Raw genomic sequence first — 23,605 nt, forward strand, 5'->3', positions numbered from 1 at the left:
GCTGAGGCTCCAAACATACCTCTGGTAGAGCCTGAGGTGTCCCTGGGGTGACCAAGAGTTCTCATTTCCTTGATATAGCAAAGTCAAGTGTCTCAGCCTTGGAGAGGTCAGGAGGCTTAAATGGAAATTTTCTATGTTAGGCCTTCACCCCTGCTTGATCCTTGAGGTTATGCAAATAGTTAAGCATGAAAAGTCTCACACTCAGATCTCATATGTTCTCCACCGAAAGGTATAAAGCCTGTAGATCCAGAAGAATGTGCACCATCGTCTGGGGTGGCCGTGCCTTCAATTAACTTCTGTTCCAGGGAATGGCACTTTAGCTTAGTGAGAGTACCCTGTCTTATTCCTTATTTTATCTGTGATGCACAGATCATACTGCTGACACCTAGTAAGTGCTAAACAAATATTGATGGAATGAACACTCACTCTGACTGGAAAGGGCCTTTATCAAGATTTTTACTCCATCAAACACAGGAAGTCATTGATGATGACCCGTTTTGCTCTAACTTTTCAGAGTTTGTAAAGAGTTCTCTGCAGGGCTTCATCACCACCCCAACAGGATAAGGGGTCACCCTTATCCAGCTCACCTGTACTACTTTTCATCCCAGGCACTCATGCCCTCCAGTGCTTCTAAATGAAGGCCCTCTTCTAATCACAGTGATGTAGACTAGAAGGATTAGAAAATCCCACACTCTACTAGGTGAGCCCATTTCCACTAGGTTCATGAAAGGATGAGGTTGTACTCATCTTAAGTTTTTCTCCCTGACTTGCCCCCCACTTTCTGATAGGCCAGTCTCAGAATATCTCCAAGAGCAAATGTTGCCAGGTCTTTGCCCAGGGAGAAAACTTCAGCTCCTTATTGCCAAGGTTCTGTCTCTAAATATGTTATTAATTAACTGCCTCACTCTCTCTCACTCACTTGTAGGACATGGATTGGAGCTCTTCTATTGCCTTACTTCTGCAGTGGATCTCCAATTGTGATCAGGAATATAGGGAAAGGTTCAGCCCAGGAATTCCTAAGCTGGCCGGGAGGGAATATCCCCTCCACAACTATCTCGGCAAATTCCTTTTCGTCTTCTGCACCTCAACCTCCTCACTTCCCCAAAACAGTCATAACGTGGAACCACAATTTAGGATTCAAAGGTCTCTGAAGCACCAGGCTGTCTACTATAATACATTGTCCGCAACATATTTATAATCAGATTTACAACTGCAGAGTTTTGGTCTTGCATTTGCTCCAGAGATGCTGACCTCAAATGCCCCAAAAGCATTGCAGTAGACTAGAGTGAAGTAGGTCTTCTGAGAATAGCAGGGATGGTGTGAAGATTAAAGAAGCGGCCCCTTTCTTCTGACAGTCTCAATAACTTGGACTTGTGAGACAATCGTTTTGTTCAGTCTTTCCCACTTCATAGCAATCAAATAGTCCTCAACCTCAATGAAGTCAAATGCAACAGCTTCACCCAATGCAAAAGGCCACCATTGACTTGGTTGAGAAATGCCCTTTCCTATCCATGAAAACAGCCCGGGAGGGAGCAAGAAACCTACCACAACTGACACTGGAGCAGTTATTTCTGCTGACACTGCTGTAAACCTCTCTCCCCAGAACACTTCCTGTTATCAAGTAGAGCAAAGCCAGGAAAAAGTAAGTGAAGAAAGTGTTTACTTGGCTGTTGAGTGTTGATAAGATGTTGGCCTCTGTGTGGTTCTGGACCAGGCATGCACTCCACAGCCCTGCCAGCCCCGGGCTACAGAAAGAGCTGAGGGGCAGGTGATAGCATTTAAACAATACCCACTTGCGGTTTTCAGCCCAGGGTTGGTTCCCTTATCCTGGACGCTTGACTCAAGAGGGACCGTGTTTATGCTGAGTCCGCCTCAGGGTCACTTTGGTGGAATGGTGTCCACTGGTGCGGGTCCCACAGCCACAGACTGAGCCCTGATTCCAGGAGAGATTAGGAGACTGCTGACATGAAAGGAAAGGACACAGAGAACAGCCCCAAGTCACAGAGGCTGCCAGGTTGCTGAGCTGATGGGAGCTTGTGTCTACTTGTTGAAAATGAAACTCAGTCTCACGTCTAGTCAACATGATCTTCCAACTGTCTGAAAACCATGACCATGGCATGGATTTATAGGCAGCGTTTCAGACTGGGAGCCCAGGAGAGCAGAGAGGAGTGGAAAAAAATCCAGAGCCAACTTAAAACTTCACTCAGTTGAGACTAGAGACCATCTTTCCATAGGGGCAAACACTGATGATAAAGGTAATTATTATTATAATTATTTATATTATTATAATGATAGTTCATTACATAAACATTCACTGAGCTGTTCGCTAACTTCTGCTGGTGTTGACGCTTTCAGGCTACCTTGAGGTTCACCGGAGCAATGTGGCAAAAAATAGACTCTTGCCCTTCTGACCCCAAAAGGAAAGCAAATTATCTCAAGTTTTACAGCCTGAATAATCTAATTGAACAATACAGAGACTCTAGATATTTGCAACAAAATTAAACCATCATACAAAAGGATATTCTCCTTGTGACTGACCTTATTAAAAACTAGAAGAGTGAAAAGATCTGTGTGTTGAGAGACCCGTGTCTTCCTCCTGGTTCGGCAGTGAATTGGAACCATGGCCTTGAGCATGGCACTGACCTCTGTGTGTCCTCTCAGGTCCAGGACAGTGTTGCTACCTGCTGTGCCTGCCCTGATAGAACTCAAACAGATGGGGAAGCCCTCTGAGTAGGACAAAGTGCAGAGAAGAAGCAAGGTCCGTGGGATGTAGATCCTATCACTGCTGGGCCTTTGGCAAGGATAGGCATTATGTAATCATTCAGTTTTGTAGAAATTAAACTTACTGGAATAGGAACTGTAGGTTGGAAAAGAACAACTCTAGTGGAAAACGCCAAGTAAGTTCCTTTGACCTTTATTTTTTATTTTTGATTACTTAGGCCCCACCATCACTCTAATATCAGGTATCGTAGATGAAGAATCCCACACATTCAGACACACAGCCACCCCCAGATCATTCGGCCATATACCTCTAGAGACTCATTTGGGAAAATTCTTTCCAGACTGCTCAGTGATTCAGGAGGGGTAGGAATAGGAGCAAGGGAGGAGCCATAAGTAAGGCGTAGAAAGAAGGAAACTTAGACAAGCTTAGTAGAGTGTGGGATGCCTGCCCACAGTCCCCCAATGAAGGACATCTTGCCCCAGCTGCCAGGAGGGTTATCAGTTCCTTCCTGGATGGCCCCAGTTGCAGAGAGTTGCTTGACCAAGGTGGGCCAATGACAGATCAAGGAGAGAGTGTAAAGGCCTAGCATTTTGGCCATTTTAACCCCCAAGGTCCCCATAGGGTCAGCTGAGACTGTCTCTCCTCATCTCACTCATGCTTTCCTTCTCCTCCCTTCCACGGGTGTCAATCTCAAGGGCACTCTTTAATAAACACCCTGTACTTTAAACTCCATTTCAGAGTCTGTCCCCAGGGAACCCAACTTGTGACAACTAGGAAATAGAACAGATGAAATCTCCCAAGACAAAGAGGAGAATGAAAGGGCAAAAGACAAATCTGCTTTCTTTTGTACTGTCATCACCTTTCCTTGTCTGGGTTCCTGCAGCAGTCAGATTCTGGGGCACAGTGGAAAGGATACAGGAGTTAGGTTCCTAGGGCCACATTCTCATCTGAGCTCTGTCAGTCACTAGCTGTGTGATCTTGGATAAATCAATTTCACAGGGACCCTGTTTGCACACTGGCAAATGGGGAGACTAATGATCCTCCGTGAGAGTTGATTCATCGTGAAGGTCTATTAAGATAATGAATGTGAACATGTATGGGGCACCATAAAACTCCATCAGCTGGTGACCACTTCTCTTCCCTCTAACCAAAGCTTGGAAAGCCAGTGGCAGCTTGAAAACAACAGGCTGAAAGGAAGAGTTTCTACTCTGCTCTTCAATCCCCCAGCTGGTGGAGAGATTGCAGGGAAGAGTTAGGGGCCAGAAGTAATGGGAGGAGGGAACATGTCTCAGTAAACCCTCGTGCAGCAGGTAATTGAGTACCTGTTATATACCAAGCACCATGTTAGTCCCTGTCTTCAAGGTACTCACATGGGGGGTCGTGAACATTAACTAAAAACATCCCACAAACAAATACAACCTCCCACAGGATATAAGCCAAGTAAGAACAGTCAGCGAAAGCCTCCCCAAGGAAGTGTTGCTTGGACTGAGAAATATATGATGGGTAGGAGTTATGTCAATAAAAAGGAAGGGAAGGTGATTCCTAAATCTGAGAAAAATGCAAGTGCAAACAAGCCCCCGTGGTAAGGAGATCAGTGAGCACAAGGCCTGGAAGCATGAGGGCGAAGCCTGGAGAGTCTGGGGAGTGAGGGATGAGACAGCTCTGCAGAGGTGGGTAAGGGCCACGGTGATCAATTCCTGGCAGATCACTTAAAGGCCATCATCTTTATCCTAAGTGCAAGGAGGAGCCATGGATGGGGTCTAAGTAGAGCAGTCAGATGATTATTCTGGCTGCAGAGGGAAGGACAGATAGGAGGGAGCACAGAGTGGATAATATTAATGACAGCTTGCACTGATTAATTTACTATGTGCCTAGAACACTTGTAAGTTTAAATAAAGTACAGGCACCCAATAAAACAGGTATTCTTGTGATCCTCATTTTAACCATGAAGGAATGAAAACACAGACAGAATAAATGACCAGGATTCCAACCATGCTGTCTAGCTGCAAAGCCACACGCTTAACAATGACACAATACTATACGAGAGGTAGACCAGATGGACGGCTATTTCAGTAGTCTAAGTTAGGTGGTAGCAATGAAGCTGGGGAGAAGTGGATGCATTTTGCAGAAGTGTGGGAGATTAAAAGGCAAGACAGAATTCAGTTGTAAATTGGTCATAAGGACGTGAGGGAGACAGTCTCAGGGATAGTGCTGGGGTGGAAGTGAGAAAGTGGGTACCAGTCACTGAGATGTGGGGCACTGGAAGAGAACCAGGGTCGTGGTGTTTCAGGGCTGGGGCAAGAGGCTGAGAACAGCATGAGTGCACTTGGACCTACAGAGCACTGAGGTGCCTTGGTGACATATTTGGTTGTGGTGAATTCTTGGAAGGAGAAATGGTTCTATCCTCCCACAGGACTGCAGCTCCTTCTGCTTGGTTCTGATCCATCTGGCACATTCATTTGTTAACATGGTATACCTACTACACAGGCAGGGGAAAAGGCCACTACCTCCCTTAAACTCTCTTTGCAGAGGCCAGCAAGTCCCCCATCCCTCCTCAACCCTGGAAACTAGCACCAAATCATCCTATCAAGCATGAAAGCATCTACCATGAGGACAGGTGAGTATGGGGGAGGGTTAAGAGCATAGATTTTTAAGTCAGATGCTGTCTTAGTCTGCTCAGCCAGCCATGACAAAACACCAAAGACCGGATGGCTTAAAAAGCAAATATTTATTTTCCTACAGTGCTGGAGGCTAAAAGCCAAGATCAAGGTGCTTTCATGGTTTGGTTTCTGGTGAGGTCTCTCTTTCTGGCTTGTAGATGGCTGCCTTCTCCATGTGTCTTCCTGTGGACTATTCTCTGTGTGCATCAAGGAAAGAAGAAGATCTCTGTTGTCTTTTCCTCTTCGTGTGAGGACACAAGTCCTATCAGATTATGGCTCTACCCTTAGACCTCATTTAACCTCAATTACCTCCTCAAAGGCCATATCTCTGCAGACAGTCACATTGCTGGGTTAGGGTTTCAGCACATATTCCAAGCCCTATCATTTGTGAGTGTTGAGATTATGCCTTTGCACAATTCATTAATCTTTCTAAAGCTCAGTTTTTCTATCTGTGAAATATGGTTACTGGGAGAATGCAATGAGATAATATATACGTAAGATGTAGAGCACCCAGAGCCTGACATGCAGTGGCCGAGCAATGGTAGCAATTATTATCTCTGGTGGTGAGCATAGTAGATGACCCCTCGGATTGTTGCTCATTTCAGAGCTTCAATCCCTAGAACCATAGGAATCCCCTCCAGTTGCCTCCTGTCCTTAGTCTTTTCATCCTGTGCCCTGTCTTGCAAGGATAGTGGTCATGAGCCATGCAGACAGTGCTGAGATGTCTTCTCAGACAGGGATCCTCATCATCTCAAAAATGTTTTGTCCCCGTTCAGCCATTTGCTTCCTTGCATGAAAAGGAAGTCCCACATGTGAAGTTTGCTTAGTGAGAGCAAGTGGAGAGGGAAGAGGGAAAGGAGTTTATCTGAAGACAGTCTTGGAAACTGAAAGGTAGTTTTTTAATGTGAATAATGGATGGAACAATCTTCTTTGCAATGAATCCTTCTCTTTCCTCAAGGTTGGTTCCAGGGAAAAAATGTCATCACTTCCTGTGACCCTTGAGGAGTCTTTTCTTGAGATGGAGGCAGGAGTGGTGTCTCGTCTCCACTTAGGAGCTTTCTTCACTGAGGCCTCCCAAAATACAATCTGTCTTGGAAGGCAGTGGGTCCCATGTGCTGTGGCCCCTCATGGGGTGATTACAAAGCAGGCAACTGAGCCATACACTTTATAGCCACTCAGGACACTGGCGACCTCTCACCCCAAGGGTAGGACAGGAAATGGGGCCGTTGAATTCCTTAGACTCTGATTTCACAGTCCGATGGTTTGGAGGTAAGAGGATTCCTAGATACCCCAGATCCTGGGAGGGAAAGTTCTCTGCTTATGAACCTTTGTGGGGCACAGTCATGCCTGATTTGGGGGCAGGACTTCATGGGGGAGGGAGACTTTTACAGACAGGTCTCACCCCCTTCTCTGCAGCCCATGGCACCAGCAACCCACAGGGAATAGTGCGGTGTCTTTGCTAAGATGCCTTGAAATTCTATCACTGTTTGCATTAGAAATAAGTAGCTAATTTTCCCAGTAATTATCACCATCTGCACGGAGAGAAGAAAAACTCATGTTAGCATGTTTTTTTAAAAAAAACAATAGTTTTCTTAAGAGAAAAACAAACACACAAAAAAGTAAACTCATACTTTTGTGTGTACTAGGAAGAGGAAACAACAGCAACAAAAGGCACCTGACCCCCAGCTACCCTTTTTCAGGATGGGAGGATTGCGTCTGGAATCTCACAAACTGGGGCTTCGTAAGGCACCCCTGCATCCCTGTTTCCTGGAACCTGCTGAAAGAAAATGGCAAACCAGCCAAGATATTTGACTGAGGCTTGTTAAGAAAACACATCTCAGTTTGGGTGGTTTTCTGAGAGGATTGTCAGAGAGACATGGTTTAAGTGAGAAAATTGCTCATGGACAGTTTCAGAAATTACGACTCTCTCCACTGTCCCGCACGTCGCTGGCTGTAGTTACGGGAAGCAAAGTGGAGCAGTGTTTACAAATTACCTGGGGACGTGGGCAGGATGTACAACTGATTGAGAAGGTGGAAGGCGGGAAAACATCTTCTGTGCCAGTTATCAGGGAAATTCCATAGCTGGAGCATGCGTTTAATTACTTAAGTGGAAGGAGGGAAGGTTCTGATATCTGGACCCTGGCTAGACTTTGGAAGGGAACAAGAGAATCTACTTCATCTGATCTGTGGTCCACACTCCCCAGAGAAGATGGAGCTCAGGTCTCTGACATCTACCCACTGTGAACCTCAAAGGACCAATCTTCATGCCCTTTTAATGTAAGTCTATTACACGTTTACCAACGTCTAAACTCTTTGACTTGACTTTGAAGATGATTTTAGACAGTTACGGCCCATAGTATAACTGCATAAATGTTACTCGAAAGCGGGGTTATTTTGGTGGGTATCAAGCCGATAGACACAACCAAGCCAAAGATCCAGAGAAGGATTTATTATTACTTGCAGCAAATAAGGAGCCACCAGGGATCTTCTCCAAAGCAGTGTCTGCCCAAACAGCAAAACTGGGGAAGTTTTAAGCTAAGGGTACATGCATATTCATGAAGGGGCTTGAGCAGAGGAGAATTTAAGTTGACTTGGAGCCCAAGTTGATAGAGTCCAAGCTTTAGTTGATTGAAATCAGGAGGGCCAACATCCTTCCATTCTCTTCCTGGATGGGGACCTTAGCTCCCGCAGAGCTCAAAGACATATTAGTATGTATATCCCTTGAGGGGAATAGGACTCTGTTTTGTCATTGTACTATTGTTTGACTGCCTTTTCTCTGTTCCTGCATTCCTTTACTCCTTTAAGATCACTGATTACTGAAACCTGTTCAAGGGAAAGCACTGTGGCCAGGCTTAGATCACACAACGGCTTAGGCCAAAAATGGGTTCTCTTCTGTCAAGAAAGCCATGCCTGATTCTCTTTCTTTGGGAACCCCCCCCACCCTGTCTGTTTACATGAACAGTTTCCATAGCTCTGAATCAACCCAATAAACAATAATAACAATTCTAAAAAGCAGATAATTTTGGTTGTTTGACCGTCAGAATTAGTTCTTTCTCTCCGGTGGATCTCTGTGGTTACGCTTTGCAGTATCGTGTGTCTGTTACCCCCTGTCTATTTGGGGAAGGATAAACTGAAGTTGTGTTACACTTGATTTTGCATTTTGGGTTAAAGACTCAAAAATTTTACCCAACGACCTTCAGTAATCAGTGGAAAATCTTAAATTTCTAGATCATGAAGCTCACATATCAGATCAGTCATTTATACGTGGTCATTTGTTCAAGAATTCGTTCATTCCCTCAGTCTATCAACATGTGGTCCATACCTGCAGAAGTCTGACCCCACCCTGAATGCAAAGAGCTTTCCAGGGACACAGCAACATCCGTAACACCACGGGAGGTCAGGGGAGGGCGTGGTAACTTTTCAGGGATGTCCCCACCCAGAGAGGGAGAATATTGCTGTTGGCCTACAAGGAGGGGAAGGACTTTGACGGGAAGAAATAATGGGCTTTTAAGAGGATGGAGGTAGATGATTTTCCAAGTTTGAGCAAACCGAGGAAGCAAGAAATGAGAAAAATTGAGTGATTAAAATGGCACTTACCTGTGTCGACTGAAAAAAAAAAGGTGCGACCTAAAAGTTGAGAAGTATGTTTTATTCAGCAGGCTTGCTAAGGACGTAAGCCCGGGAAACAGCCTCTCAGATCGCACTGAAGGACTGCTCTGAAGAGGTCGGGGAGGATCCAGGATATACGGGAGTTTTTGCAACAAAAACCAGGTAGTGAGAACATCAAAAGATGACTGTTAATTAAAGAAGACCAGACATCTCAAGTTAATGACTCTAGCGCTCTTCTATGTATGGGGAGATGCAGGAGTCGGGGCTCATTGAAACCACTCCTTTGATGTGCACCCTAACCATCTAGGGCCCGTCTCCTGCTTTTCTCCACCCTGAATCCCCTCACAGTACACAGCTGGCGGCGGCCGCGGTGGCTGAGGGCTTGACCGCGGGCAGCCCTTTTGTCTCATCCTGAGTTCCCTCCGGGCTCACCAGTGGGGCGGCTGTAGCAGCGTGATGGCTGCAACACCCTTTGTTTACTGATATGGACGGTGACATTCTTCTTCCACACCTGGAAGATGCAGGACGGAGTGTCAGGTGACTATGGTGGCAACAAGTGGATGGAAAAACATAGAGGATTTTCAGAAGATAGGAGTCTGGGCCTTTTTTATTTTTTTGGTAGCGGCTGGGAACCACAGACAGTGTGTGAGTTAAGAGCAGAAAAAATAAAGGATCTGGGGAGAAAGCGTAGACTCTGCTGTCAGTGTGAAGAATGGATTAAAGAGCTGGGTGAGAAATGCAGGGGTAAGAGACAGGCCAGAGCAAGAGGCCCAGAGAGAAGTAGTAAGGAGCTAAGTGGGGCATTGTGGAGGGAAGGGAAAGATGGGGTGGCTGAGGGAGGAGCCTTAGACTAGGGACCCTCAGCCCTGGGCTTAGTCGTGGCTCTACGCTCGGCAGCTGGGCCACCAAGAGTTAATGCTCCCAGATTTCAGTTCCTCCGAAGCGAAGGCAGGAGGCTGGATGAACCCCAGCCTTCTGTACAGCAGCCCCTCCTGAGAGCCTCTGGAGACATCGTAGGGAGGAGAGCTTGACTGGTTGGGAAAAGCGAAGCTTTGAGAGCCAGAGGCGGCCTTGGTGATGCTGGTTCCCAAACCTTAGTGCAGGTCAGAATCACCTGGACGGTGTGTCAAGAGGCCGGTCAGCCCAGGACCCCCCGCTGAAAATTCACATGTCGTCTGGGGTTGCCTTTCCCACTGCCCGACATTTCGTGAGACGCTAATTTCACAGCTGGAGCGTTGTCCGACTCTCTCAGACTGGAGGAATTTGAAGCCCAGGGGCGGCTCAGTTGCTGTCCAGCCCGAAAGGGGCACCTCCCGCCTCCCTCACCATCTAGCCAGGGGACCCCCACCAAGATGCTGCCACTTCTACGGCTCTCCCTTCCCACCTAGTCCATCTCCCCAGGACACAAGGAGAGCCTGCTGAGCTCAGAAGATCCTCAAGAGCCAAGACACAAGGCTGCAGGTTTCAGAGCACTGGGCTGAGGTGGCCCAGCGGCCTGGCTGTGCCTGTGCTGCCAGCAGCTTTGCGCTGGCCAGGCCTCATCACCATCCGTCATCAGAGCCAGCACGCCCGGCCAGCACGCTCACTTTATCCTTTGGCACCTCTTCATGCCTTGCTGTGCAGCGCATCACCCAGCAGCGGCTTCTGGAAGCTTATTGGAAATGCAGAATCTCAGGCTCACCCGAGACCCACGATTTGATGAGTTTTACGAGATCCCGAAGTGATTTATTTGTGTTGTGTGCACATTAGAATTTGAGAAGCTCTGGTTTCTGCCTCCTCTGCCTTTTGTACATTGTTCTCCCCCAGCTCCCCGCCCAAGGTAAGGAAAGAAGAAAAAGGGAGGGGAGGGGAGGGAGAAGAGGGGAGGAGGGGAGGAAGGAAGGGAGGAAGGGAGGAAGGAAGGAAGGAAGGAGGGAGGGAGGGAGGGGGAAGGGAGGAAGGAAGGAAGGAAGGAAGGAAGGAGGGAGGGGGAAGGAAGGGAGGAAGAGGGGAAGGAAGGAAGGGAGAGAGAGATTGAGAATAGCTAGAGCTGGCCTCTTAAGGTCAGTCCAGCCACAGGACACATCTTTTCTTTTTTTTTTTCTTTTTTTCACATGTAAGCTTTGTTGATGTCAAGTAGGACCAGAGGGTGGGGAACTTAAGAACCCCTAAATCAAAGACCTCTTATGTTTGCCTCCCCCTTCCTAAAAGGGGAGGCCTTGGTCCCCGTTCCTGTAAGAGGTATTAAGCCACCTAGATTACGGCTGATTTGTCACGTAGCCACTTGGAGCAGGAAGTACCTTAAGCCCTGGAGTTAGTCTGCATGCATCTAATTGAAATCCTCAATTAATCGGATTCGCTTCCACCTTTAAGAGAAAAGCAAATACTAAGAAAACAAAGCAGCACCTGGCATTTATCTACTACTCAGAGCCAGTGGCTCCGTGCACAGGCAGGCACACCCCGCCATCCTCCGAGGCAGGGTGGCACGGTGAAAAGGGAGCTGGCAGAGGCAGCAGGGCTTCCATCCCAGAGCCACCGTGCACAGGTTGGCAAGTTATCTCACCTCCCCGAGGCTTGATTTCGTGGCCTGTGCATAGGGGACTGAAAAAACCAATAACCTCTTCAGCAGAGTCACTGTGGAGAGGATTAGGACTTTGTGGAACTGCTCACCTGATAGCTTCTCAATAGGAATAAATTCTCTTTTTTAAAAAAAAATATAATTAGAAACAATGTATGTCAACAACATGTGTGAAATAAGCCACAGTTCAAATTAAAGCTGAACAACGAAATCATGAAAATTACCCCAACTAATATTTGCTGTTATATAGAACATTGCACATATTGTCAATAATTTAAAAGTGAACGTCTATTCTTCACATCTCCTAATCCCCCCAGGATTAAGTTCTCTGTCTTAATTCCTGTATCAAATTGCCCTTGTCCAACTCAAAGGGGATCCCTAGGCTGGCCCCAAGGCCTCACAGACCTGCACAAAGCTGAGAAGGCTTTGATTACGGCCAGCCAACTGGGGTCTCGCTAACACCAGCAGAGCCGGTTGTTTCCCACTCCGGGGAATCCCAGTCAAGGTTTCCTCTGTTTTGAAGCAACAGCACAAACAAAGTAGGAGCCTGGAGGCTTGAGGGGGAGCCTTGCTGTGAGAAGCAGGGACGAGTTGCGCTGGGTCTCTTTGGGGAAGCTCCAGCGCCATCTGCTGGCCGCGGGCGGTATTGACTCGAGTCCCTCGTGGGTTTGGCGGGTCTTTTCATTCCCTCAACTGTACTTTCTAATTAGAACCGCAGGGTTTCTTCCCTGAGACACGTTCTTCATTATTTCTTTTTAAGAATCTTGCATAGTTCTGGTTTTTTCCTCTCTTACATCTAAACATTTCTATTTCTCTCGTTTCACTGGCTCTCTGACCGGACTCTTCCAGGCTGCCACCCTAGTTCCTAAATTTATAAATCAGTCCGAACCTTCTAATTCTCTAAGAGGATTATGTTTATCCTCTGAACACAAAGGGCCTTCCTTCTGACATCTTAGCAGAGGCAGTGGGCATAGCAGTTAAGATCCTGGACTCTGCTGCCGGACTGCTGGCGTTAGGGTCGCACCTCCCCTCACCCATCCGTCGTGTGACCTTGGGCAACTTGCTGAAGCTCTCTGTGCCGCAGTCCCTCATCTGGAAAACGAGGCTGGCTGCAGAAACCACCCAGAATGCCTGTTGTAGAATTAGATGAGTTAACACCTGAAGCACTGAGGACAGGTCCACGATGGAACAGGAGCTAGGTGTTTGCCAGCCTGGGTTTCAGGGTGATTCTCCCGCCTCGCAGAACTTACCTCACCGGCTACGGTTTCGCCCACCAGGCAAGTGTTTTCTGCAGTGTGTGCGGTATAAGCAGATTAGGCCCGGGCCACAATCGGGAACGGACATCATTAACACGCAGACACAGGGATTCAGCTGCACACTCACCTGTGAGCCCCATCGTCTGCCCCTCCCCCCATACCTGTGTAGAGTGAGCACCTGGCCCCTCGGAAATGCTCTGCTCAGGTTGGGTTCCTTCTCCATCTCTTCTGCTACAGGGTTGGTTTTTTAAATTTTATTTAGTTAGTTAGTTAGTTTGGGCTGTGTTGGGTCTTCGTTTCTGTGCGAGGGCCTTCTCTAGTTGCAGCGAGCGGGGGCCACTCTTCACCGCGGTGCGCGGGCCTCTCGCTATCGCGGCCTCTCTTGTTGCGGAGCCCAGGCTCCGGACGCGCAGGCTCAGTAGTTGTCCGGGGCCCGAACCCGCGTCCCCCGCATCGGCAGGCGGACTCTCAACCGCTGCGCCACCGGGGAAGCCCCATGCTACATGGTTTTTGAATGAACAAATGACAGACTGACTGGATATTAAGTTAAAATAACAGGACATCTCAGGGCAGCTTAGAGCCTGAGCCCTGCCGGTTGTTTCCTCCATGAAGAATACACATGAACACACTTTCCCTGTTAGAGCTGAGCCATTTTTATGAACGTTATCCGAAAAGGAGGTGAAATAATAAATGAGTCTCTCCTGACACAAATATACGGAAACAGGTTGTTGGTGGAAAATGGCAGGGATTCTGGCTGTGAATTTAATGATGTTTTACTCTAAAGGGATGCCGTTTCCCTGGTGTATCAACCACCAAACACATCTTTAAACTTAAGGACATCGGATGGAGAGAAGAAAAAAGCAAAACCGTCTCTCCCAGACGTGTGTTGCTGCCTTACGAACGCACCCCCTTTCGTGAAGGGCTCGCCAGCAGTTACAATGCGGAGCGCGGAGCAGGTCGGTGCTCTTACCAAAGAGCCAGAGAAGTTTTCTCTGTTTTTATTCAGAAACATGGCCGCAGCCCTCAGCGGTCACCCCTGGCCACCCTGGCCCTGTTTTCGGCACCTGACACCACCCTGTGATGCCGTGGAACGCAGGGCCCTCGTGCCTGAAGGGATTCAGATGCGCCCAAGAGTACCACGCCTGGGTCCTGAACGTCACGGCCAGGGAAGAATCTGCAGGAGGCTCCGGGGTTCATTGACTGGAATGTCCCCACACCCCGAGGGCCATCAGCAGCTCTGCTGACCCAAATCGTCCAACGCTGGCTCTTCTCTGGCGGACCTACTTAAATGTTCCCCCCATCGGTATGAACTGATGAACTGAAAGGACATTTGAAGAGCTCTGAGGTTGCAGCCCACAAAATCTAGACACACACACACACACACACACACACACACGGAGTTTTAAAAAGAGAAGTGTGTGCCGGCAGATTCAGTCCCCAAGATCTCTCTCCAAGCCCTGCCCCGGCTCACGGGGGATCCAGCCCTCAGCACGCTGGAGGTAACCTCGCAACTGACCTCTACTTTATTCTGGAGAGATGAGTGATGCCTGAAAAAGAAAATGATCAAAGTTAAGAAGGCAAATGGTGAGGTAGGAACTGGGTCTCGGGTCCCCGAGCGCAGTGGCCGTGCGTGCAGCTCCAGCGCCACCTAGTGGATGGATAGGAGTCGTCCCCGCGCTTTCACATCAATCTACCGAGACGTGCCGCCACCTCCTGCCTGGCCCAGAGGTCCTCTCTGCCTGTGCGTCCCTAGGCTTGGTGACAACACAGTGTGTTCTAGAAGTACTTCTAACCTTGGGTCTTCTTTGGGGGGGGTCCTCCAGTAAAGAGGGGAGCAACTGCAATCTTCTCCCCTTTGCTATGAACCGAAAAGATGTTTCAAAGGAACTAGAGCTCCGAGATGGCAGCACACAAAACACACACACATACACACAGAACAGATATACACACACAGACACAGAGACACGTGCAGACACACAGACATGTACACACAGGGACACACACAGACACACATACACAGAGACGCACACAGGGATACATGCAGACACACAGACACACACATAGTCGCACACATATGGGGACACACAGACACAGGGGCACACCCACAGGTACACCCACAGGGACACACACAGACACACACATACAGGGACATACGCACAGACACGGACATTCAAAAGAAGTGTACGCCCACAGCTTCAATGCCACGATCTCCCTCCAGGCCCTGCCTGGCTCATGGGGGCAGCCTCAGCAGACTGGCTTCCCCAGATCTTGCCAGATTCCAGAGTGGGAAGAAATATTAAACCCGTGACCCCTGGTGGCCAAAGCTGCCTTATCAAGGTCCTGCCCCAGTTTTGTTTTTGTTTTTGTTTTTTTAAGTCTCTTTTTCTGCCAACCCCAGATAAGGAGGCAGGTCTGGGCGTCCCAAGAGAGGGAACAATGGAACAAGCTGGGAATCTTCCAGTGGGGGAGAGATGGCCAGTGGTTTACACTCACATGCTCTGTCTGGCTGGCCTTCCTCGGGGTGACGGAAGGTCCGGGGATTGGGTCACACCCCACCACCCCCTGCCCTCTATCAGGGGCTGCTAGCCCACCAGGCTGTGGAGACCTTCCTGGTGAGGGCTGGTGAATCGGGGGCTGGTAACATGACTTAGAGGCTCACGGCCTCTTCCCCAGAAAGAAAAAAGAAAGTGAGTGATGATCTGCGCTTCACAAGACACAAGGTTTACGCTGCTGGAGCCGATGTGAAATAAGTTACAAGGGGCCAGGGAAAGAGGATTTAGAAAAGATGAAGGAAAACGAACGAACAAACAGAAAGTGGCAAAAGTCTGCAAGCCCTGACAGCTGCAGGAAAAGAAATCGGCTCCGTTCTGGCAGGAAACCTCGGCTCTCCGACCTGGGTGTGAATCTCCTACTTCTGAGCTGTGTGACCTTGGGCAGACCCCTTAACTTCTCTGAGCCACAGCTTCCTCATCCACAAAAGGAAGATTCTGATAGCGTGTGCCTCATGATGGAGACCAGATGAGTCAACAATACGTGTTTATCTGAATAAAAGTGGCTTCTTTTAGGGCCCCCTACATGGTAATCCGTCCAAAAGACCCGGAGTTGAATCCGTACTCTTTGAAAAGTAATGTGGGCCTTTACTGATTGTCATTTGAAGGTAGGTGGGGAGGCAGAGCCACAGAATACACAGAAGCTAAATTTACTGAAACCAACCAACCAACCAACCAAGCTTTACCAACTCACCTCACCGAAGTCCCTGGCAGCGGGCAGCTGTCCCAAACCTCTCCTCTCTCTCCCCTGAAAATATTATCATCCTTTCCAAGCATTCCCCCACCCCACTCTCATGGCTCCCAGCCCTGGCTGCATTTTAAAATTCTTATTCATATAGGATAAATACATATATATTCTAACATATATGTATAACTGAGTCATTTTGCTGTACAGCAGAAAGTAACACAACATTGTAAATCAACTATACTTCAATAAAATTCAAAAGGAAAACCTTTTTAAAGCGCCAGCGCCTGGGCCCCACTGCGGATGAATGAAATCTGAATTTTTGGAAGTTAGGTCTTGACATCAGTTAATTTTAGATGCTCTGGGGTGATTTTATTTGCATCTAGGGCAGAAATCGCTACTCTTAATATTTTAAAAACTGTTCCTTTTAAATGAATCCGTTGACCACCTCTGGCTTCTGTCAATTGTCCTCCGTGTGTCCGTGATTAGTCCCTTCAGTGTTATTTGCATAACCAGTGGGTTGAAAACAACGCCAAATCCCTTCGATAGGGGACAAGTCAAATAAAAATGGCACATCTAAGCAACAGAAAACCAGGCAGCTATGAAAAATGAACCAGGAAGCTTTCTCTGAATGGATGGGGAAAGTCTCCTGGGTACATGTTTAAGTGGAAAAAGCAAGATACCCAGCAGGTACCTATCCTGCCATCGTTCAAAGAGAAAGTGAAGAAGGCAGGAGGTTTATTTGTTGGATTTTTTTGTTGGTTTTTTGGACACGAGGCATGTGGGATCCTAGTTCCCCGACCAGGGATCGAATCTGCGCTCCCTGCATTGGAAGCACAGAGTCTTAACCACTGGACCACTAGGGAAGTCCCAGGCAGGAGTTTACATTCATGTTGTCTTGCATATGCATTTTAAAAACTATAAAAGATACACAATTGAACAATAGTTGTTATATGTTGAGGGGAACCTGGGAGGGGGGAGGATAGGGTGAGAAATAAGGCTTTTCACTGTGTGCTATTTTATATTTTCAAACATTTGAGTCATGAGATCATGTTACTTATGCAAAAGTTAAGATGAAATGAATTAAACACGAGAATAAATCAAGGGAGGGGGCGTGTCTAAAACTTGCTCTGACCATCCCATCAGGTGTGAATTGCAAGCAAGATGGAGTCCCTTCCCCAGACAGCTTCCCTTCTGGTGAGGAAGACACAGTAAACATACAAACAAGTAAATGTACTGGAGGTGACAGGTGCAATGGAGGACATAATGAAGCAGGATATGAGGAGAGGTGCCCCCCCGGGGGGCGGGGGGTGCAGGTTTCAGCAGGGTGGACCTGAAGGCGGTGGTATTTGAGCAGGGCCCTGAAAGAAGTGAGGGATGTGAGCCTTGAAGATATTCAGGCAGAGAGAACAGCAAGCGCAGAGGCCCTGAGGCCGGGATGGGTTTTGAGGACCAGCAAGGTGGTCAGTATCCCTGGAGTGGAGTGAATGAAGGGGGTAGTGGGTGATGAAGTCTCATAGGTGGTCAGAGGCTGGCAGTCAGATTCTACAGGGCATTGTTGGTCACTATGAGGATGCTGGTTTTTACTTTTACTCCCAGTGGGCCAGGCACCATTGGAAGATTTGAACAGAAGAGCGATATGATTGGATTAAGGTTTTAAAAGGTATTTTCTAACTGCCAAATTAAGAATGGAATTGCAGAGTAGGTGGGGAGACTAGAAATAGGGAGACAAGTTAGGAGAGATGGTAGATCGTCTTACTGTCCCTTTACTCTCCCAGGAGTTTGCATCCTGGGCTTACCTGCCTCCCCCTGGCAGAATAAACTCCCCCACACTGTTGACTGTACACTTGACCGTGTGACTTGTTTTGGCTCAAGGGGCCTTGGGCAGAAATCACATCTGAGTAGAAGTTTAAGGGGCCATTGCCTGACTGGCTCTTACTTTTTTCCCTCTTCTAAAAGAACAGACATCACAAATAGGAAGAAATAGGGGATTGTCCTTCAGCCCAGGTCCTTGAACGAGAAAACACAGAGCAAAGCTGCAAGAACTGAACACAGGCACTGACGTGAAGCATGAATGAGAAATAGATTGTTGTCAAAAGCTTCTGAGGTTTGGGGATGTTTGTTAATCAGCGGAGCTGACTGATACAGGGCTTGTTAAGGTATGACATTGCAGAGGTATTGGTGGAAGTAATGTGAAGTGAGCTGATTTTTGTACATTTTCTGTAAAGTCGAGCCAATCAGATTTTAATTTGACATATGGCATGCGAGACAGAGTTTGATTTTGTTTGGGGACATGTTAAGTTTGAGATCATTAGGCGGCCAAGTAGAGATTGGAGCCCATGGAAGATGTCAACTAATTACAACTTGGGAGTCATCTTTTTGCATTTACAGCCTAAGAACACAGAGATAGTCCTCAAAGACATGAGACTGTGTGGGATCAACCAAAGAAGAGTTCTGAGGACTGGACCTGGGGTGCTCAAAAATGTGAAAGATGGAGATCTGAGATCGTCCTTGAAGGACGAGTGAGCACTGAGCAGGTGGTGATGTGGAGGAAGCACTTCAGGGAGAGGGAGCATGTGTGTAAAGACCAGGAGGGTGAGACAGCCCACTGGGGAGGTGGGCAGCCTATGATTCACCAGCCTGCCTGGGCTCATCTCCAGGACCCTGCCCTTCCTTACCTAGAAGGCTTACCCTCCCATCACTCACATCCCCAGTCACCATCCTCTACTTGAAAGTATTTCACTGGGTTCACTCACGGTGGACTAGTTCATGGACCCCAAGATTTAAGTCTCTACCACCAATGACAAATAGCCTTTCCCTGTCCTGGCTCAAGCCCTGGTCATCCTTCCTTATTCCAACCTAAATGGAGCTTCATCTCATCCAGCTACAATTTGGCAATGTGGCCCAGCCTTGACCCAGCTTCTACCTCTAGATTGCTTTCGTCACCAGAGAGGTTTTATCTTGCCATGAAAGGCATGCAATTTGTTCAAGACTCCTCTTCTTCTGGGTCAACGTTCCCTGCCCTCAAGTTCATCATTATCTCCCAACAATCTGGCCAGAGCACCCATCAGCAGGTCCTGCCCTAAGGACGGTTGGCTCCACTTCTGTCCAACACTCCAAGAGAGTTAATCAGCCTTCAGACCCACGAGCTGCTCCAGTCACCCTGCAGCCAGTTTCTCCTCCCACCCTGACCTTTCTCTGCCAAACCATCAGAGCAATCCTCCTAAGATGAGAAGGTTGCCCTTCACTTCCTTCCCTCCTGCATCTCCACCAGGTAACTCCATCACAGCTGCTCTTATCATCACTGGGACCTCAAGTCCCTCGACAGTACCATCCCTGCTAAGATGCCTGGAATGCTCAGGAAATATTAGGAAAAGTTTGTCTTATTCTTGGAGTTATTGGGTAGAAAAGGAACTCTGTATGTTCACATATCTCTACTCTATCCCTGACATTTTTTTCTGGACTAGGAGAGGAACAAGGAAATGGATGGAGTGGGGGATTAAAGAAAGAGGGGAGAGAGAAGACAAAGGAATACCTTGGGAGGCTGGGGAAGAAGAAGCAAAGCCATATGACCCAGTGGCAGGGATTTTGCATGGTTGTCTTGGGAAAATTACTTAAACTCACTTTGATTCAAGACTTCAGATATACACAGAGATTGTGGTGATAATTATAGCACCAGTAAAGAGATGCCAGAGGTCTTCCTCAGAGAAGGAGGCACAGAACTGGTCCTTCTAGTGACCATGTAAAGGGCAGACATTGATTTTACCCCAATCCACTCACAGTGTATCCCGGGAACCCTATGAATCCAACCAGGTCCATGTGTAAAACACTCGCCATATGGTGTCAAAGACATCATAGAGCAGGACCAAGTGGTCCCATGAGTTCAAAATCATAATGCAAACCAGTAGCATGATGGCATCTGACCCCACCATGACCTTCATTTCATGGAAGGTGCTACAAGGCTGTTTCTCAAAAGGAAGTTTTGTTGACTTGATGCTTGCTACTGCTGGGACCACTCACTACCTGGATTTATCTAGCCTTTCAGAACAGAAGCAGGATCCCAAACGCTCATTACCTTCATAACCAGTGCTCTCTGCATGAAATCACATCTTTAGGCTCTCCTTATGGGGACAGAGTCATAAACATTAAGGTTATAGCATCATCTAGTTTTCATTTCTTGGCTTCATTAGAGAAATTTAGGAACCTTGGTTAATAAACTCACAGAGAACATTTGGATTTATCTAAACTAGTAATTCCATTATCTACAAATGCATAGTCAGCTTAACGTAAAAGGAGTGTTATTTGGGCCCAAACCAACAGATTGTGGGTGTGTGTTGAGGGTCATTCAATAAAGCACAAATAGCTCTTCCTAGGTTTGTTCTTGATTCACCATTAAAAGGCTTGAATCAAGGTCAATCTCTAGAGCAGTTGTTTTTAATATTTTAGGGTGATAGTAAACTTTGGGGATTTGATGAAAGCAATGGGCCATCTCACCAGAAAAATTCCCCAATGCAAAAAATTTTGCTATGCAATTTAGAGCATTACCAGCCCCAGTTAAGGATCTCTGCTTTATGGATTAAAATACTGAAATATTCTGCACTTTCTTAGAGCATGAAGGCTACCATGACATTGGCGTAGAGTGGGCCCAGCGCAGACCCCTGCGTGTATGAGAAGAACAATGTGGACTCTTCCAAAGAGACTTCCTTCCCACCAGCGGGACAATTTTTCCCTTTTGGTCACAATTCCCTCTTTTCCCTTTGGGTGACAACTCCTCCCTAACCATCAAAGGTTTGGCTGTGATTGAACCAACTCTAGCTCTAGGGTACAGGACTCAGGCTGGCCAATCAGTGCATTTTATTTCTTTGGCTATAGTGATGGGTTCAGGGAAGGGCATGTGACCAAAGTCCAGGAGTGACACTTAATTCCAGGTCTCCTCTTTGAACTACTGGGAAAAACAAATGCTTTTCTGTTGGAGTGGTTGAAAGGCCATGGTGTAGCTGGTGATTCTCAACCAGTGGTGATTTTACTCCTCATGGGATATTTGGGAATGTCTGGACAGCTTTTGTATTGTTATGTCCAGGATGCTGGCAAAATGGTGGGTAAAGGCCTGGGATACTGCTGAATATCTTACAAGGCACAGGACAGCAGCCTCACAACAATCATTCGGCCCCAAAGGTCAATGGTACTGATGTTGAGAGATCTTCTGTAAGCCTTTACCTGGAGTTTTGTTGTGGCGACTATGTTGCTATGACACAAAACAAGCCCACCAAAAACCAAAGCCTACAGAGAGAAAATCAAGCTGAGAGATGGAGTAAAACCAAGTCATGAAGCCCCTGGAGGCATCTCTGCTTGAAGTCTAGCTCTGAACTTTCCAAATCTGTCTCATTGACAAATAAAAACATCCTTACTGCGCCAACCTGCCAGGTGCCAGGACACTCCTTCACGGAGGTTTCAACAACAATGATGATGAAAAACAAATATGTAAAAGAGGAGAAGGCCAGTGCCAGGGGCCTTGACGAAAGTAGCCCTGCGGATGTGGGATTGTGCCGAAGGCTGGGTTAGATGTGGTCAGAGACGGCCTTGCTGAGACCCAGAGGACAAGAGGAAGGCTGCTGCATGAAGATCTGGAGAAAGAGTGCCCCATGCAGTGGGAGAGCTGCTAGTGCAAAGGCCTGAACTCGGAAAAGGCCATGGGTTTGAGAGAGAAGGAGAGCAAGGGAAGAACCGAGCCATGAAACTAGAGAAGGCGGCAGGGGCAAACCCTGCAGAGTCTGCAGACCCGGGGAGGAGTTTAGTTTGATTCTCAGCATGATAGGAAGCTTCCACCATCGAAAGTCCCCTGCAGCTCCCTTGTGAGAAGGAACTGGAAACGGAACATTCTCAGTTTGTATCCCTTACAGGCCAACTAGATATGAGAATATAAAGGATAAAGTACGCAGGGTCCGGCTCTCCTTGAAAAGCATGCTGCTGCCATGGTCATCAGACCCTCTCAGCATCTTCACGAAGTCTCAAGTTCAGAGCCCCTCGAGGACTCTCATTGTTGGCACCTGTGCAGGAGAGAGTGCTTCTGATCTCCAAAAAGAGATGCAGGATTCTGCCTTCAAATGGCATTCTATCCCCAGCTGCGAACACAGGGCATACACTTGTTACAGAGGATTGCCAGCACTTACCCCCATATCTGTCCCAGTTTCTGAAAGGACCTTGACGCATTTACATTCATCAAAAAAAATCACTCAGGTCAGCAGAGAGAACAGACTGTTCTGAGCAGAAAGGTACACGGCTGAGGGGCGGGTGGAGGCTGACGCGGAGCCCATGCTCCCATCACCAAGACCTGCACCCTGGCTCAGGGATGTGTTGCCTAGAGACAGGGCCACATTGCTGTGAATTGTTCACCCACATGGCTTGTCGGTCCAGAGCATGCACCTTTCCTGTGTGCCGGTGGAGGCCCTGCTGGGAAAAGCTAATAGTTACCCAACCTCCTCTCTCACTCAGTCTCCATGTGAGCAGTGAGTGCATTCTTCAGACTCTCTGCTGCTACGTGTATCAGTGGGAAGTAAGCACACTTCTTCGTCACGTGCTTTTTGTCCCTCTTCTTTATCCTTCCCTCACTGGCGCGAGCTGGATTGCAGATGTTACTCAGCCAAAGACGCATGGCCTGATCTCACACACACACACACACACACACACACACACACACACACACACACACACGGGACCTACTGGGAAGCGTTAATTAGAGAAAACTCAAGGAGTCCGAAACAGAAGTGGACGCATGGGTCACCTGTGGACACGTTGTTCTGTGGCTACCAGGGCACACAGGCCTAGTAGGGCCTGACATCAGGCTGCAGAGAGGGCCCTGCTCTTAGAGGGGTCTAAGCTTGCCTCTTCCAGCAAGACGAGGAGCCGGGACCCAACAGTAGTAGGGGTGGCCAGACTTTCTCTCGAGCCCTGTCCCAGCAGCTTCAGATTCATGCCTGGGGAGCACTGGTCTCTTTTCTGGAGAACCAGGGCGCAAAGTCCAAGCCTTGGAGATGCAGTTTCTATGATGTGGCAGAAGGGACCTGATTTGCCACCTCCAGCACTCAACTGTAGCTGTTTTTCATGGAGCTTTGCAGGAGACCGACTGGTGGGAAATCAGTCTTAGATCGGACTTGTAGCCTGAGATGGGCAGTTTCATATGCTCTTGGCAGTTTTTCAAACATTAATCTAGGTGTTACTCTAAGGTATTTTGTAGATGTGGTCAACATCCATAATCTGTTCACTTTAAGTAAAGGAGATTATCTTTTAATAACCTGGGTGGGTCTCATCCAATCAGTTACAAGATTTTAGGAGCAAAATTAGGGAAGAAAAAATTCTGCCTGTGGACTGCAGTGTCCGCTCTGGCCTGAGAGTTTCCATCCAGCTGATTTACCCTCCAGATTTCAGCCTCACCAGCCAGATGGCACAATGGCAGAAGCCAATTCCTTGAAACAAATACATACACACATTTTTACATACATACATACATACATTAATACACACATACAGACATTCATATTCTACCAGTTCTGTTTTTCTGGTAGAACCC

Source organism: Physeter macrocephalus, chromosome 8 (assembly GCF_002837175.3).
Source record: "Physeter macrocephalus isolate SW-GA chromosome 8, ASM283717v5, whole genome shotgun sequence".
NCBI lineage: Eukaryota > Metazoa > Chordata > Mammalia > Artiodactyla > Physeteridae > Physeter > Physeter macrocephalus.